The 19,141-nt window shown below is 40.1% G+C and overlaps 1 long non-coding RNA gene across 4 annotated transcripts in view; it reads right to left on the bottom strand.

The window, feature by feature from the left end:
- The window catches only part of LOC121503741, a 120,613-nt gene that overhangs the window by 76,080 nt on the left and 25,392 nt on the right, over positions 1-19,141 (bottom strand). For all 4 annotated transcript variants that reach the window (XR_005991383.1, XR_005991384.1, XR_005991385.1 and 1 more), the window contains exon 3: positions 12,580-12,715. This is a non-coding gene — a long non-coding RNA (uncharacterized LOC121503741). The remainder of the gene's footprint in view (positions 1-12,579; positions 12,716-19,141) is intronic.

The following is a 19,141-nucleotide window of genomic DNA, read 5'->3' as shown; positions in this document are numbered from 1 at the left end:
TTTTCAATGCCATGATGCAATGTACCACCTAATAAATAAATGTCTTTACACATTCTTTCTCTCCTATTTCTCACTTACAACAGATACAGAAGTAATGTTAATTTACTCCACTGTATGGAAACCCAGACAGAGTCTCACAGAGTGTTAAAAAAAATGTGCAGACAGGTGCACACGGTGCTCTCTGTCTCGTTGCTCTGCTGTTGCTCTTTTCAATGAAGGGAAGGGAGAGGAAAAGGTAGCTCTGCTAATAAGTTCACTTCTATCCATCGGTTGCACTCGGTACGACAAGGGTTACTTCTGTGTGTGCCCCGACGTCACTCTGCCTCCCAATTACCACATTTACACACACTATACAAGCACACACTCATTCATTTATATTCAGGGAGAATGTTAAATGCCCTCCATTAAATTCATAAAAGATGGATCCTCTTATAAAGCCATAAGTGATCTTCTCACCTTTTATACATTGTTATCTATACATTTAAGAGCACATTTATTATACAGCAAGGGGCTGAAAATGAAAAGTGTCACAGCAGAGCCTTGATTATAGAGAAGGAAATGCCAGTAATGCTAAGTAGAGAAAATATTGCTGTCATAAGAGGCACTGGTAGAAAACTTTTAAAATAGAATCATGAGCTTAACTTAAATGAGGCAGCATTAGCTTGTTTCTTCCAGTGTTTTCTCACCTTTTTAGCTAGTTAAGCACCATTGAAACAGCTAAATATAGCTCATGTGTGTTGAGTACTGTATGTAAATAAGGTTTCAATGACACTACTATACTTAATTTCATGTTGAAGCCGTGTGTGTTCCATTGATGGAGCAAAATGAAATTAAAAATGCTAAAATTTGAATAGTTTCCATATTAATACAGTATTCTCAGGTGACATTTTCAATATTCGCTCCCTGAAGAACCCTAGCCGAGATAGTGTTGGGTGTTGAGTGCCTGTAGTCGTACGTCTCTGTTTAGCTGCTGGCCCCTAAATGTCAACCTGTATCCTTGCAGCACTGAAGTGGAAAAGACGACAAAGTTGCAGCCCTCCGGAGCTGACGCCAGATGACTGTGAATGTGTCATATCGTCTGTATTAATCAGCCGCTAGTCTGATTTCAGATCAGTTCATTACCTTCACACAGGGGCTCAAAGAGAAGCCTGCATGGAGGAATCAAATCTGAACCCCTCTGACACTATTAAGATAACACCCACAAAATAACTTCTGATTTTGGTAAAGGCGACAAAACCCCTGCGTGTCATCCTCCAAATCTAAGCCTTCCTGGTTCCTGTTAAGGTTACATGTGTCCCCCTCAATATTCTGCACGGCACCGAGCCTTTTGGAGGGTCATCAGATGGTGCAGGGTGCTGTGGTCACTTCTGAAAGCTGAAATGCCAGGCAGATAAAGCTGCTAGACTACCAAAAATACACACAAACACAGACACACGGTGACATTTCAGAACTCTGGGACCGTAACCAACAGTTACACTCACAATCCAAACCTCTCTCATTCATCTGCTGCTATCTCTGAGAGCACTCCCACAACTACCAAACTTTCGCTACTGAACTCATTGTCTAGTGTCTTTTTAAGCAATTTAAAATGACTCATTTTAACTATTATACACTTTTCCTCTTTTGTCTAAATGGCCCTGGCTAATCAGCCACATCAGGCAGCCTTTCGGTGCAGACCCCCTCTGAGATTATTGCTCTCTAATGAAGTCATTTGAGTCAGAAGGCACATTCCTGTCTCGAAGCGGCCATTCAAAAGCACTGCAGAGACTTTCTGTGCTCCAGCAGATGCCAAGATGGTGATGGACGGAGAGATACAGAAAAACAGACAACAAAATTTAAAAGAACTCATCAGAAGGAAGCAGACAGCTCTTATTCTAAACTATGTAGATAAATAAATACATAACGTTAAGACAAAAGAAGGACAAGAGGGGAAATATGGAACAATTCAGACAGGTGGATGCAAGATGTTTCCAAACAAATGCATTTTTTGTCTACAGAATAATATGTCCAATGAGAAAAAGAGCAACAAAAAGACAGATCCAGGACCATTTTGACAGACAGAAACTGAGAGAGCAAAGCAAACAGGGAAGACAGACGTCAAAACAAATCAGATTCCAGTCTGTGTAACTTTGGATAAGAAAGTAGGGCCAAAAGAGGCAACATAAAAAAGTGAAGGAGGTGTTTTCTTCAGAGCTATTCAAAGAATTTCAAATAACAATATCTCTACTGTGTGCTGACCATCACTTACTTTATCTTACCATTTAAGAATGTGACTGGACTGTACCAAATCAATCTTAAACACCCAATTGTGGTATTTTATTACCATTTTGATTCACCTGTTATATAGCTTTTTGTTATTAAGAGATAAGTGTCAAATAGACTAAATGAGGATTAAAGATAATAGTGGACTAAGAGGGAATCATAGATTTAGCTTTACTTAACCTCTGATTCAATATAAAACAACAATAAAATATAAGTGCAGTCTCCAAAAACCGCACCCACATGAAAATAAATAAACAGGTGTTAAGAAGTAAACAATAAAACTTGATGAATGAGAGTTGGAATCTTAATAGATAAAACTATTAAAATAGTGCCAAATAAAGAAAAAGAAAGAGAGTAATGAGTGACTGTGGTGAATAAGCATAGTCTAGGGTACTGCCCAGGTTGGCATGAACAGGGGCTCATGCCAACCTGGGCAGTACCCTAGGTTGGCATGAACAGGGGCTCATGCCAACCTAGGGTACTGCCCAGGTTGGCATGAGCCCCTGTTCACGGTGTAGATGTCAAGGGCCCAAAAACCTCCAGCAATCTCCGGGCTTATCACCAGGTGTGAAAAGGCCAAGCATCTGCAGGTCACAATGTCAAATTGGTTTGCAGAGGTTAGCAGCTGTATTATAGCTTAGAAAAAACTGTGATCTTAGTCAGCAAAAATATTCACATTTGGCTCAATCAACAATTCTGGTGCTAACTACCAAAAATGTTGATGTCAATTGATTATTTGTCTTGTCATGCACATCACTGATGTCAATATGATGTTTTTAATTAATCTCTTGGTTGCAAAGAAAGTACACATACAGTTTGAGCATTATGTAACAAAGTGGTTGAAGGAAACTAAATGGTGGCATTGCAATGACTTTAAAAAACACTTGCATATGCATCATTACTCTATTTATGTTACAATTGTGAGCCATCTCTGATGAACCATAAGTTTGAACTCCATCTCAACTTGATCAGCGTAACAGCAAACAATCAGCCAAGGCATACTGAATAAACTCATTTGCATGGGACTATATGATTGGATAGACAGTGACTGTCCACCCAGTGTCCTTGAGTGACCATAATTTACTCCATGACTGACAGCTAACGGTGACAGTTTGCAGCATCACAAGAAAAACAAGAAAACACAAAGACAGACTCCAACAAAACAAGAAAGAAGGACAAATAAAGCAAAAAAATGAGACATGAAAAGAAGAAAGCCACACAGACAAGAGTCAAAGGCATGTGTGGCCCATCAGAGGGAACCCAACCAGGGGGGAAAAAATAAATAAAATACAATCATTAACCAGCTCTGCCACGCTTAACAAGGAGCTCGCAGAGACGAGGGAGGAGGAGGAGGAAGTGGAGGTAGCCGCAGGGTTGCTGCAGCAACTGAAATTAGAACCCAGGATAAGAAGAAAAATGAGGACGTGTGGGACGACCCAGGTGAGACAGACACCTATGGGGAATAGACAGAGTAAGGGAGGAAATGAGACAGAAAAAGAAAAGGATTCTGATAACAGCATTCAATCATGTACAAACACTTTATAAGGTATATATTTTAAACCATTTTAAATGATGAAACCATAAATGTGCTTTCCTTGTGGCATGACATCATCTAAATCAGTGGTTCTCAACTGGTCCGGCCTCAAGACCCACCAGTCTGTCTTACAACAGATCACGACATCAGTTTCCCAAAAAATTTTGATAACGCATGTTTAGTTAATTGAATATGTTGAAGTAAGGAGCATGATTTGACCAAAACACCTGATTTAAACAAGAAAAGGGACAAAATTGACAAATTTCATACCCTCTTTCCTCATCATTATGTGCAAATTTTTGGCCAACTTTCCAGAGAACTTGTGAAATTACTTCATTATCATGGGAAAAGTAGCAATTTTTTGCAAGAAGAGGGGACAAATTAGTTGAAATATTGATCAAACATTTAAATTTACCAAATTTGACAGTAAAACAGGGCAAAACAAAAGGTAACGATGCATGTTCAGTAAAGATTTCAGGTTTTTTGCCACCTTTTTTTTTCAGACATCTAATCGTGACCCACTGAAAACTGCTCCGCGACCCACCTTTGGGTCCCAACCCACCAGTTGAGAACCACTGATCTAAATAAAAGGCAAAAAGGAAATTTGACTCACTTCAGCAAGACCGTTCGCTGATTCTACATAAAATTTCAGAATCTGATCTCAAGGGTCTGGAATTAAGTATGAGATGTGTTCTGGTTTCCATTTGTAGTCCAAAAAACAATGACCAATCACATATCAGCAGGCTTTGATATGTGCAGGATAACAGTCTATATAGCAAAAAAAAAACAAAAAAAAAAAAACAGGGCAAATATAACCTGGCATGCCAGATAGGCTGTTTGGTATATAAACTGCATGAATATATTTCACATTCGTCCGGGAAATCTCCCATACAAAGCATCTGTGATGGGCAGGACTTCTCAAAAAATTATCGGAAGGTGATTGGACAAAGGTCTGTCACGTTCATTCCAGGTCAATCAGAATGACAAGACAAAATTAATTAGTAAGCTAATAAGCAACTCCCTACACAGGCTGAAGCCATTGTGCATACTGGCCTAAAGTATGATTAAACCTGACCCCTAACTATAACAAACTCATGCCAAAGCAGGTTGGGAGAAGAGCAAAAATGGCTTTTCTGTCATGAAAAGCTTTCAGTGCTGTTTGTTGTTCTTTATATGATAAAGACACGTGGCCCAGGTTTTGAAAAACTGCCTCTATACTACTGCTACATCTGAGCTTCACCGGCAGCAGCCATCGCTATCTGCCTCCACTACAGCTAAACCGCACCTGCAGATACCACCTCTTTCTCTTCAAGTGATGCTAATTTCTCTAGTCAGTTCTCAGACCTGGCATAAACGTGTCAGGCAGGAGTTTTGCAAGATGGATTTGCCTGATGACGGACATGGAATCTGGTCAGTCCCTGCTTTGCATAGTTAGGACAAACATTGCTGGACGTAACCTGACAGCAATTCCTTTGGCTCCTTAACAGATATTTGAATTCAAGTTAAGCTGACACAGTCAGTTCTAGATAACGGACCTCAATGTGAACAACAAATCAGCTTGACACATTTAAATTAACAGACTCCCTCGACTGCTGCAGAAATTAATGATTCAACCATCTCCCCTAACCAGAAGTCACCTTTGTTTCCCTACAACATCTGCATTTTTTAAACTCCGTATTCAACTGCTGCATCTGATTGTTGATCAAAATACAGAAAAAGAAAAAAATGTTTGGTACTTAAAGTATTTGCTGTTTTAAAGCCAACATGTGTGTCAACACAAATGTCCATAGTTTTGCTCCTGATTTAAAGATTATCTGGAGCCCTTTATACTAAGTACACAACATTTGAAAAAGCCAGTGTACAGTGAAAAAAAGTCTTTGGTCTTTAGTTAACTAGGTAGTTTTTTATTACAATGCAGAAATCTTTCAGTAATTTCTTGAGCAAAATAGTATTTTTTCCATAAAAGTGTTAGATGGACAAATTTATCATTCCATATCACAGGTTCCTGTATCAATTGAAATCCAAAACGTATTTGCCATTTCATGTCCAAAGAATCAGTATCGCATTGATCACATTGTAGCATTTCGTATTGTGTTGCATGGTGATGAAACTGGTCATTTACACACCTAGTAAAATAAATGAAAACACCCTGTAACATCACATTCTCCATATGAAGATGATTTTTCAAACAATGATAAGAATGAAAGCAGCATGCACCTCAGCACAGCTGACAGAGAAGAATTTAGCCAAAAGCAGTTATCAAACACCTTCCTTTTTCAGCTTGGAGGTTGCCAAGAGACAGATAATGGCAACTGCAGGCTGGCAGTTTGTAAGGTCTGAATGTTAAGACCTAAAATGTCAATATTGGTCCCATGGGAGGCGATAATTAAGGCATAAAGATCTAAAAGGCTTGTCACATATGGCTGGCCAGCTGTCACATCTGTCCATTCTTATTCATGCCGATAACAACGGGGCCTATACTAAAGCAGCCGAGTAGCGGCTGAGCATTAAATGTCAGCTGACTGAGCTACAACTAAAGGCTCACACACCCAAGGAGGACAAGGCTGGCATTTAAAACAATACACAAGCTCCATTCCTCATTTTAGACATTCACTCCCGAGTGGTTTGTCTCAGAGAGATCTATTCCCTGTGGTTTTCCTTCACACATCCCCAGTGTTCAGTGTTATGGAAGGCAGCATGGCAGAACCAACACAGGAGCACAACATTTAAGAGAAAAGTATTGCAATCTGCAAAATTCCTGAAGGATTTCTGATAGGGAAAAGTTTCCAGTGTTTGGGCCTCCTGAACTTTGGGACCTTTAGATGCAAAATGGCATCAATTAAACATCAAAGCTGCTCAACAACAACTCACTGAGCCCATATAGGTACTTGGTTTCTATCAAACATAACCCACAGCACAGCGTTTACACACCTTATTCAAGTGGTTTAAAATATCTGCTGTGGCTCAGGTACAACCTCTCCCTTGTTTTGGGACAGTCTTACTTCTTGCAAGGTTCTGACAACAAACAATTATTTCCTTTAGAAGTTGCTGTTTGTGCATCTAAGCCTGAGCTGTGGCAAGAGAAAAGAAGACAAATTGCTCTGGTAGGATAATGAGAGCATCTTCTTCGTGGCCTTTGCAAACCACACTCGGCTTGTTTTGGTCCAAATAAGGCAACAAGTAGTTGCTTTGTGCATGATACCCCTACACAATTTTCAAGTCAGCAGTAATCTTTCAACAAAAGACGTGCGAGAGGAAAATTAGGCAAAACAAATCCAATTGCAGTGCGTGCCACTTCAGCACTCTGTGGACTCTTGGCTCTTTGTTTTCACTGAGCTTTAACATTATTTGCCTGTTCTTTTGCAGAGTTTGCCATGGTACTGAAGAGGCATTTCACTGCTTCTGGAGTCAGTGTTGTGCTTGGCTATTTCGAGGACCAGTAAATACAAGATGTCATCAGTTTATATAACTGTAATTGACTGGGTCGCTGTCAAATCTGAAAGTCTAGCTGCCTCTATGACTTCATATGATGATGGATGTGCAGTGAGTGTATTACACAGCTTTATCAACTAGCCAACTCTAATCAATTATGTTATAGTGGATAACAACTATGAACAACAGAACTTAGCCCTTACATGGGCAAAAATGCATACAATAGTTTAACATTTAATTAAAGTAGTATGGTTTGACAATTTCTGTTGTTTATCTTTGTCTAAATGTTTTAGGGCTTTTAGGTATGAAGGCAATGTTGTTACTTAATTGTTTTCCAACAGATTTATTATTCTTTGGTTCTTTTGTTGTTGAAAGTTTTGGATTCTGGTGTTGTGTTCTTATTATTTCTTCTTATGCCTTTGCAAATTTGTCATAGCACTTTGCAAACCCCTGTTCTGAAGTGCTGAATTATATAAGACACTGGTAAGTGGTCATTTACAGTGTTCTACTTGATGGAAACTCACCGTCATGCACTCCTGCATCTTATCAGGAAGGTTTATAGGTATGAACTTAGATGTTTTTCAGTAATCTAAGAAACTGTGCTTTGTATACTTTGTTGATATAAATGTGATCTTTGTATTGCAATCTTTGTAATAATGTAGCTGCGCTGGTATACCCTACTACCTTCTAGCTTAGGTGCTAACTTAGCCTTTTGGCTTAGCCTGGCCTTTTGTAACTGAAGCTTGTTAGACCAGCATCTCTGTTGAATTAGTTTGTCAGCTAGTGTAGTGAAGTGTTATTTGTTATGTTTAGCTCCTCATATGGGTTTGACATCATGTTTTTTACTTTTTCCCATCTACAACACAAGAGGAGCATGGTGACAGAACCTGCCATTTAAGGGGTTAAATTTCTTTAAAGTAATCATTATTTAATTTTCATGAGTAGAGGGCGGGTAAGTTTAAAAGATTCACCTAAAATAAGTTTCTAAAAAATTAATGTACTATAATTTTATAGCCTCATTTATGCAGTGAGCCAGTTTGGTCCTTAAGGGCCTACTGTATGTGTTGCATTTTTAACATTTGGCATTGCACAAAAAGCAATGTTGCCTAATATTACTGACATACACCAGGCTCTGATGACTAGGAAGAAAACAATCTACTTTGCATGTATTATATTAAAAATAACTCTTTTTTTCTACTGTTTGCCATCTAAAACACAGGAGGGCGTGGTGACAAAACCTGACATTTAAAGGGTTACATTTCTTGAAAAGTTAAGGTTGTTAAATTTTTATGCTTAGAGGGGGAGTTGGTTAAAAAAATTAACAAAAAAAACTTTTTAAAGTATAAATGTATAATAACTTTATAGCCCCATTTAATAAACACCATTTTGGTCCTTAAGGGCTCGTTAAGGATGTAAAATATTACAGGCCTCCAAAGGTTACATGTATTTGACCTACTGTCTTGATGATACTGTAAATATTTATGGTATATGTGTTATGTTATGTTTTGTGGTTGCCTTTTTGTGTTTTATTTTTTATAGCTCTTACTGTGTGTTTGTGTAATAACAGAAATGTAAAAAAATGAATAAAGGTTTCATAAACCATCTAACAAAGCATCAGCCATTGCTACAACTTGTTTGATCACTACAGCTCTTACTACAGTTTCTAGATACTAACTGATATCACATCTTTCCATGGAGACAAGTCAGCTAGCTTAACATTTATCCTTCAACTGTGGTGAAAAAGAAAAGAGACAAAAACATCGGATGAAAAATAGGAACATAGCTGTCGAGTCAACCCCGGGGGAGAAATGACAGTGAAGAAGGCACATTGAGAAAACACAAAACAGATCATATGGGATATGACTGTGTTTAAAGACTGGCGAAAGAAGAGGAAAATCTCAGCAGATTTTGAATGATTTACTAAAATACTCTGTTTAGCTGGGAGTTATATCAGGTAGGCTGGTTTAAAGAGGGCTGAAGCGTTGACCATTGCGTGGAGGAAGTATCAACAATACAGTCAATAAACTTTAAAATTAGTAGAAACAATATAATCGATTCAAATGGATAAAAACATGTCCAAGTCAAAGCAGGATAGTCCACAATGAGCTGGTTGCTAAAGAGGAAGAACTTCCTGCTTTAACAACTTGCTCACTGTTCATTATTCCTTACAGTAAAGGAAACCTAATTAACAGCCTAAGAAGAGGAACAAAAAGCTCAAGGGTCCAAACACTCTCAAAAATATGGCAGGTGCAGCCTGTTTGTGATGAATCTTGGTAGGTTTGTTAGATGTATCCAGTGAATTTCCCTGGGATCCCCTCTGTGCTCTGCAGATTTAACAAGTTGCAACGCAGTTGCATGTTGCATGCAGCATGCAGCAGTGAGTGACAGGTCAGGTGAGCACCTTGGTCCTCTCAGGCGTACAGATCCAGCTCCTCTGACTGATCTGAAGTGGCTTCAATTAACTAAAGCAGCCAAGTGTGAGAGAGGGGACTGAGGGGTACAGGCCCCAGACAAGCCTCTTGACAGATTTTGGGGGGAGGGAGTTAAGATGAGTGGGGCACTCTGACAGGTCCTCTAATGCCCCACCAACTTCAACCTTTCCCCATCTCCTCTTCGCTAATTACTAAGTATCCATATGGAGACACTTGTCACTGTGATCACAGCAAATTGGCTGTAACTGCAGGGTCAGCGAAGACGATCTCTCCCCCTGTGGACGTATGCAAACGTCCTCTGTAGTATTCATCGTTTTCAATACTGGAGCTATTTTGAGTTTCCAGCACAGAAATCCAATATCACAGAGTCTGCAAAACCAAATTCAAGCTGGTTTTGCTGGATGCTCTGTCCGTATGATAATATAGAAAAGGAGGTAATTAAAATATTCCAGCATTCCATGACAAATCCAACGCACAGATTTAATGTTCAGTGGATATCTCCTGCAATAGTGATGTTATAGGACATGGCAAAATATTAGTTTCACTTTGATTTCTAAAGGTTATCACACTCTGAGCATGTTGCGACATGATAAATACATTTAAACTGTATATTATCATTTCCATTGTCTCTAAATCTGTTTTAAAAGATTCTCTTTGTTGAAATGTTTCATGAATCAACCAAGCAGCTCAAAAACCCACACACAGCAGCAGGCCAATGTGTTACATCAATAATGCACTATCTTTTACTATATTCTCTTCTCAGCACATGGAAAAAAATGTTCCTCTTATGGCCTCTAACTGTGCTATTTTACTCGTTTTTTCATCCCTCTCCTGCTTTAGCTTTCTTGCTGTTCTGGCTGGTTTACATTACCTAATTAACATGGAAAAGTTTTCAGGGGAGGCGTGAAACACACAGGCCCACATAATTTCCCCTGAAGGATATATTTTATTCTCATGTTGGCACATCCTCCCTGCCTGCACTCTCATTTCCCCTAAAAAACACAGATCTCCCTACTTGCTCCACACGCTTTAGTCTTTTATTAGAACTGGGTGCAATTTCCACTTTAAAATGACGCCTGAATACAACCTGAAACTTCTCACAAAGCTGCAATTTATATGATCAAGTGTCTGCTGCATCCTCTGTTCTCCAGTTTACAGTGCTTCTCTGGCAGCCTTTAGATCTTCAGTTACCTTCATCTCTTTATAAAGGTTTGTGTTTTCTATTCAAACCATCTGCCTTATTATTTTATTCTGGACCATAAACTTAGCTTCACTTACTGTTTGGATCAAAGGTAGCAATCTGAGAATATGTTAACACAAACAATGTACTTTGTTCAGGAACTTTCACACCATGTAAAGGGGCGACAACAAAGAATGTAGACCTTTTGCAATTCTGTTCTGTGTATGTGGGCTACCAATCAGTGTAGTATCAGGTATCCATGCTGATACCAAGCCTGAGTACTTGTAGCCATTTCACAGCATAATGTTAGCCTCTCATTATTTGAGCATGTATAATTTGAGCCATATCTGCAGTTAGGAGAGATATTAATATAAACAAGGATGACTTACTTAAAAGCAGTGCTAATATATATCTAGCACCTCCCTTTAAATCCATACCAAATTCCATATCACCGTGAACCAAGTTTCTTTTATTTGGCACTACATGGTGTCATCTGTACATTTACACATATACAGACTTATGTGATGCACACTAAATTTCCAAAAGTATTCACTCACCCATCTAAATAATTGAAATCAGGTGTTCCAATCACTTCTATGGCCACAGGTGTATAAAATCAAGTGCCTCGCCATGCAGACTCTTTCTACAAACATTGAGCATTGAGTGAAAGAATGGGTTGCTCTCATGAGCAGATGCTGAGGCGCATAGCGCGCAGATGTCGCCAACTTTCTGCAGAGTCAACCGCTACAGACCTCCAAACTTCATGTGGCCTTCAGATTAGCTCAAGAACAGTGTGTAGGGAGCTTCCATGTCAGAGCAACTGCATCCAAGCCATACATCACCAAGTGCAATGCAAAGCGTCGGATGCAGTGGTGTAAAGCACGCTGCCACTGGACTCTAGAGCAGTGGAGACACGTTCTATGGAGTGGCGAATCACGCTTCTCCATCTGGTAATCTGATGGACAAGTCTGGGTTTGGCGGTTGCCAGGAGAACGGTACTTGTCTGGCTGCATTGAGCCAAGTGTAAAGTTTGGTGGAGGGGGGATTATGGTGTGGGCTTGTTTTTCAGGAGCTGGGCTTGGCCCCTTAGTTCCAGTGAAAGGAACTCTGGATGCTTCAGCATACCAAGACATTTTGGACAATTCCATGCTCCCAACTTTGTGGGAACAGTTTGGGGATGGCCCCTTCCTGTTCCAACATGACTGTGCACCAGTGCACAAAACAAGGTTCATAAAGACATGGATGAGAGAGTTTGGTGAGGATGAACTTGACTGGCCTGCACAGAGTCCTGACCTCAACCCGATAGAACACCTTTGGGATGAATTAGAGTGGAGACTGAGAGCCAGGCCTTCTCGTCCAACATCAGTGTGTGACCTCACAAATGCGCTTCTGGAAGAATGGTCAAAAATTCCCATAAACACACTCCTAAACCTTGTAGAAAGCCTTCCCAGAAGAGTTGAAAGCTGTTATAGCTGCAAACGGTGGACCGACATGCACTGTAACCCTTGTATTTTGATTGGGGTTGGTTCTAGTAATTTTCCTTTTCAGGACAAAATTTTCACTCAAATGTTTTTCTTTTAACTCAACTTATTAAAAGTCTGAAACATATCTAACTTCCTGCAACACTATCAAACTTCCTCATACACACAAACATGCAGACTGTATAGCTGCCATTTCCTTACATTGACACGCCCCCACTCCCTTTCATCCCGTAGATCTTCACCCCATTTGGTACTTACCTAGATCAAAGTCCCTCACACATCTGTTCCGCTTGCTGCTGCCATGACTCGCCAGCTGGACTCTGTCCGTCAGGTCTGTACGTCTGTACCAGCGTCAGTTGCTGCGTCTGTCCAAAAGCCTGAGCTTCTTGGCAAGCTGCAAACGCAAACAGCGGAAAGAATCAACAAGACTGGAGTTGTGAGAGCGAGCGTGGGTGTGAGCCAGTGCCTTATCATATTCTTGCAAGAGACTCCTTGTCAAGTTGACTGTTTGTTTGCGCATCTGTTATGTAGGAGACTTGAATACAGAACATTTTTCAGATGGAGTGTGCGTGCTTGAGTATGTGTGTAAAGACATTTCAAAGACACATGTTAAATGAAGGCTGTAGTGAGGCTTACTCAGCCGGGCAGAACAAAGTGGGACAGGGACTCCTCGTGCAATTACACTCGGCATTTAAACACTAATCCAAACACAAACTGTACCTGGATTGTATCCAGACAGCAAAGTAAGCCACAGGTGTAAACAGAGCCATGAAAAAGTGCAATCTCATTTCAACAAATCAAATCATGCCGCTTATAGTAATAAGATTCAAGGCAGGCTTAATGCTTCCTTAAAGCGCTTAGGGGTATATTTACACTGACCTAAAATTACGGCTAAAAATCCTTGAGGATATTTTTCAGATGTACACGGTGCATTTTAATGTAATGCATAAAGGGCCGGCAGAGACTCCAGCAACAGTGCAGCCATCTGACAGAGCAGACCCACAGCGGCACAAACTCTAGTGTAGAGGTACGCTCATTAAAATCCTCCAAGTCTAATTCCCTTTCAAATACCACCTCTACCTAAATAAACATGACCGAGGACACTTAGTCAGACTCCACACGCCTGCCAAGCACAGATGAACAGGATTTCACAGAGCAGGCTGGCTGTGTAAGGCCCAACATTATCCTAAAAACGTCTGTGGATTGTAAGAAAATGTCTTAACAGCCACAGTGATGCTCTCTGGGATCGTAATCCATAAAGATGCCTGACATTTAAGGCACTTTAATAGAAAAATATGGCTGATTTGAGTCAGTTTCCTTTTTAACAAGCTCATAAAGCACAAAGATGCCTTTAAAACAGAGAAAAGTGGGACAAAAGTAGCCTCACAAGGCACATAATTCTTACACTAACTGAAACATTAAGTTACATTTGGCCTAGATGTACTAAAAGAATAAGGTACTACGAATTCACACTGCAGCCTAAAGTGACCTGAATCAGATTTATCTGCTCGTATCTGATTCAGGTCTTACTTTAATGACAGTTTGAACAGCTAAAGTCACATCTTATCTTTCCTGTGAAATTTTGGCCACTTTCATATGTGGTTGAATGCAGCCTTTGTCTATTAGTATTCACCACCCATATTCAAAGTGCCTATGGATCTGTACCTCAGAGAGAGAGAGAGATGATCTCCATGAATGAATGAAATGTCTTAAGATCCACATGTTTACACACACATAGCAAGGAAATGTCAATCAGATGCAAAATACAGACGTTGATCCCTGAACGAAATGTCAAAAATGGAGCCCAGTGCTGTGATGTGTGTATGGGCCCCTGCACTTTCTGATCAATAGCTCACCTGAAATGAATACCAGATTATTTTCACTGAGTACACAGCAGACTGTGCAATCTTAGTTTGACAACACAACAGATCCAATTGGGATCAATAAGTCACATTAAAAAAAAAAATCTATTAAAAGAAAATCCAATTTTAATAAAACAACCTGGGGGCTTAACAGTTGTGTTTTTGGTTGTTATTGATCTGTAGTTTTTGGAAATCAAAGTGGGGAGTGTAACTTTAAAATTCTTTCTAAAACACTCATATAACCTTTATACTTTTAATTCTATAGAATTCAGCATTTATAGTTGAACATCTCTGAACAAACAACATGTTGAACCTTGAAGCAGATGGGCTACAGCAGCAGAAGACCCCACCTGGTACCACTCCTGTCAGCTAAAAACAGGAAACTGAGGCTACAATTCACATGGGCTCACCTAAGTTGGACAACAGAAGATTGGAAAAATGCTGCCTGGTCTGATGAGTCTTGATTTCAGCTGGGACATTCAGATGGTAGGGTCAGAATTTGGTGTAAACAACTTGAAAGCATGGATCCACCTTGCCAATGGCTCAGGTTGCTGGTAGGGTAATAGTGTGGGGGGTATTTTCTTTGCACACTTTGGGCCCCTTAGTATTAATTGGGCATCATTTAAAGCCTACCAGAGTATTGTTGCTGACCGTGTCTATCCCTTTATGACTACAGTGTACCTATCTTCTGATGTCTACTACCAGCAGGATAATACACCATGTCATAGAGCTTAAATCATCTCAAACTGGTTTCTTGAACCTGACAGTGAGTTCACTGTACTCCTGTGGCCTCTACAGTCACCAGATCTCAACCTTTTATTTTAACACAACCTGCCTCAAACAAAAGAGGGAGAGCCATGTCTAACTTGCATAAATGCACTGGCAATGTTCCAGTTAGGCTTAATTTTTTAGTGTGATATATGCTTTTGATTTGTGTACCAGGAGAACCCTCAATGAGAATTTACTGTAAAACAGCTGGTGTTGGAAGAGTACTATATGGCAAGGGGCCTGGCTTAGTAATCAATTCAAGACACAATGCAAGCCAAATGGCAGACAGAAAAGAGAAAGCAAAGAGCAGGCGAAGAGAGTGGAAATTTTAGCTGTTAAAATTGTTCCCTCATTCCCTCAAATGAGGAAACCCAAGAATGGGTCAAATGTGAGTGACTTTTGGGCTTCAAAAGTTTCAGGAGGTCAGGCTATTCTGCTATGAAGCTGCTGAAAACAACGTCCAAATCTCTTTGCCTTCCTCACTGTTCCATATTTGACCTCTGTTTTTGTAGTCTATACTTTCTGTGTCCAATACTGACACTGGACAGAGGGTTTGACACTGGCTTGTGACCACAGGAAATGAGATATGACCTGGAGCTTGTAACAACCCAATCAACAGTTTGGAAATGCTGGATCGGATCCTGACTTTGTGCCTTTCTGTCGTCTCTGTCCTGTGTCGATGCCCTCCCGTGACTCTGGCGGTCTCAAGTGGTCAGTTAAGACGAAGACAGATGACGATAGACAATCCAAGCAGTCATGACACCTCGACCTGACTGGCTGACCCCGGCAATGCCTGAACAGCATGAGACTGCACAAACTGTCTGCAAAGATTAAAAAAAAAAAAAAAAAAGAAATGAAAGAAAAGGAGGAAAGGGCTGCCAGATGGGGTTGGAAATCAAAAACACAAGAGCAAGGAAAAATAGAAAGCAGAAAAATGAAGCTTAGACAAGACACAGAGGGGGGGAGAAGCAGGATGAGAGATAGGTTGATGTACAAAAGCTGATGAAATAGAGCAAGAAAGACAGAGGGGAAGGAGTGCAACAGCAGCTCAAACAATAGTCTGGAAACAAGAGGAACAAAAAAGGAAACACTTAAGGGAGGGAAGACAAATTAAGCAGAGGGCAGAGAGGGACAGGAAGAGACAGGGGGAAGCCCAGAGAATAAAAAAAATGTCAGAATCAATTCTGCTTGGAAAAGAGGGGAGAATTAAGGAGGAAGAAGAAAGGCTTGCTGCTCTCCGTCTCACCGCTCCGAAAAAAACCTGCACTGACTTAAAAAGACCAATATGTAGAAAGGAACAAAACGCCAGGGGGTTTACATCAAGCGCTTCGCTACATTAGAAAAGAGCCACAGAGGAAGAATAACTGACACAATTAAGAGCATAACTGTCATCACAGCCAATCACCCTGGTGCCGCCCACACACATACGGGCACAGAGCAATAGACCCATCATGAGCAGGGAAGAGGGCATGCTAATTCCCTTTAGCAATGCAGCCTGACTGCTAATAGTGGATGCCACATTCCTTAAAGGCTGAAAGGCTGCAGCATCCTAATGCAACAAGAACGCTTGTAGAAAATCCAAATCGCTCTATCCTGACATGTTCCAAGATCCTTTGCATTCTGGGAGAAAAGCTGACATTCAGCTATAATCCTGCTGACATGCAAACCAAGAGGAGCCAAGTCCATAAAGCACGTGTGTGCAGAGAAAAAAAATAAATATGTAGCCAATCACAGGTGGGTGCATGCACTCGCTCAATAAAACACAAACTAAATTTAATGATCTCTTACTGTGTGACATTTCCGCTACCATTTCTCAATTTTTTTTACAACTAGGCCTCATTTTCCCCTCCACATCCTTGCTCATTTTTTCATCCTCTTCTCTGCCTGTTGTTTTTCTATCCAGAACAGCCATTCCAGAAAGAGGCCCATCAATCTTCTTCAATGAGACCCGAGTGCGAGAGAGTGCCAAGGCTACAGCAGATTACTATCTCTCCTTACCCCCACTCAACAATGGATAACATACAGAGGGAGGAGAGGGACGGGCAGACAGAGAAGCAGGGAGGGTCAAGAGTGAGCTGGGGAAACAATCGTAGATAGCAGGCGGACACAATAGATCTTAAAAGCCTCAGACACATGTAAACAGCAGAGGCTTGTCAAGTAAAGGAGCATGGCAGCTAATCCTAACTGGCAACTCCAAAGTTGACCCTTGATTTATTCTCACAGAGAGCTCTGCAACTGGATATATGAGCTTCATCTCTGTAACAAGCTAGATCTGTTGGGTTCCTGGAAGCTTAAGTCATTAATGTTAAGTGTTATCAACTGAATGTACACATCTTTTTCTGTTTATATGCTAAAGGACTGTGTCAACAAAATATGTTCAATCTCTTCACTCAATTATGCAAAATGAAAAATCTGAAGACTGTCCATCATTTTGACAGATCACAAAACCGTGGGCAATTCCCCTTAACAACTCAATAAGACATATATAAAGTCCTACATTTTTACAATATTCTTTTAAATGTCTAACCAAGTTTAAGCATATATGTCCCGTGCTGAGATGTGTAGGCTTTAAATGTTTTTGACAGAGAAGGATTGTTCTCTTTCAGCTACTCAGTGAGTGTATCAGAGGTGAGATATACGGTCCAAAGGATCCAGGGTCCCTGCCCCACCTCTCAGGCCCAAGCTGGGTCAAGGGGAGTTAAAGACACCCTGTCAGACAGCAGCACAGCTGTATTCTTACCTTTGATTTTTGAGTTTTTGCCTATTTTACTCTTAATAAATCCATTACTTCCCACAGTGCAGCCCCTCTGCAAAAAATAACCTGCCCAAGCCCGCTGGTCATGTCTGGTCTCCTTCAAACAGTGTTGATGCTGTTAATGAAATCTTCTTAAGAGTCAGAAACAGTTTTTAACTCTGCTGGTGACATAGTGCGCATCAAAACATTAGTCTTTCACAACTTAACTGCAACTAAACTGCAAAAAGTGACTTGTGTTTATTATTTGGATTTGCCTGATATACTGATGATGGTTCACTGTTTTCTATGAAGTCCAGAGTCGACACAGCCATCGACCACAAGATTTAGGGCACTTCATGGGTCTATCTGCTGAGAAGCTTTATGGAGATACTGGTTCCATTTCCCAGCAGTACTTGGCACCTGCCCACAGTTAGCCAGAACTGGAAACCGGTTTGCTGAGCATGGTATTGCTGTGCTTGATTGGCCAGCCAACTTGCCTGACCTGAAGCCCAGAATCTCTGAGTTACATCAATATGCAAGGCAAGTTTATTTGTATAGCACAATTCAGCAAAAAGGCAATTCAAAGTGCTTCACACAGGACATTAAAATACAATGACAAATGGAAAAAGAAAGACAATCTAAAAAAAAAAAAAGAAGACAAGAGACATCAGACTCAACAATACAGTTGCTATCAGAGCAAGCTGGGCTTCATAACAGCCCAGCAGTGCCACAGACTTATTGGCTCCATGCCACACTGCATTGATAATAATAATAATAATAATAATAATAATAATAATAATAATAATAATAATACATTGTATTTATAAAGCAATTTTCATAAAAACTCAAAGACACCGTACGATGCAGAGAAAAATTAAATTACATGAAGAGCACCATAAAAGCAGACAAAGTCAACACAAACAGACAAACAAACAAAAATAACAAAACAAGATCAGAAATATACAGATCAAAAGCTTGTCTAAAGAGGTGAGTTTTAAGAAGTGATTTGAATGTGGGCAGGTCTGTGCAGTTTGAAATATTGGTTGGGAGAGAGTTCCAGAGAGAAGGGGCGGCTATGGAAAAGGCTCTGTCCCCCCAGCTTCGGTGCAGTAATTTATGCAAAATGATCCCCGACTAAGCACTGAGTGCATAAATGAATACATTTTTTCAGAAGGTCAAAATTTGTGTCATAAAACCTTTCTTTGATTGGCATATGTAAATGTTAATATTCTATTTGAGAAATTGGATTTTTTAATTTCTGCTATTAGTCACAGTCATCAAGATTAATACGAAAAGATCCTGAAATATTTCCCTTTGTGTGTAATAAACCGATAATATATGGAAGTTTCATTTTTGCATTCAATTATGGGAAAAAAATATTTTTTCATTGTACTATAATTTTTTGAAATGCATCTGTATATCACAGGTGGATTGATATTGGTTCTTCAAGGCCAAC

Source organism: Cheilinus undulatus, linkage group 21, assembly GCF_018320785.1.
Source record: "Cheilinus undulatus linkage group 21, ASM1832078v1, whole genome shotgun sequence".
NCBI lineage: Eukaryota > Metazoa > Chordata > Actinopteri > Labriformes > Labridae > Cheilinus > Cheilinus undulatus.
The sequence above is the reverse complement of the archived record's forward strand: the minus strand, read 5'-3'. Positions and strand labels throughout refer to the sequence as shown.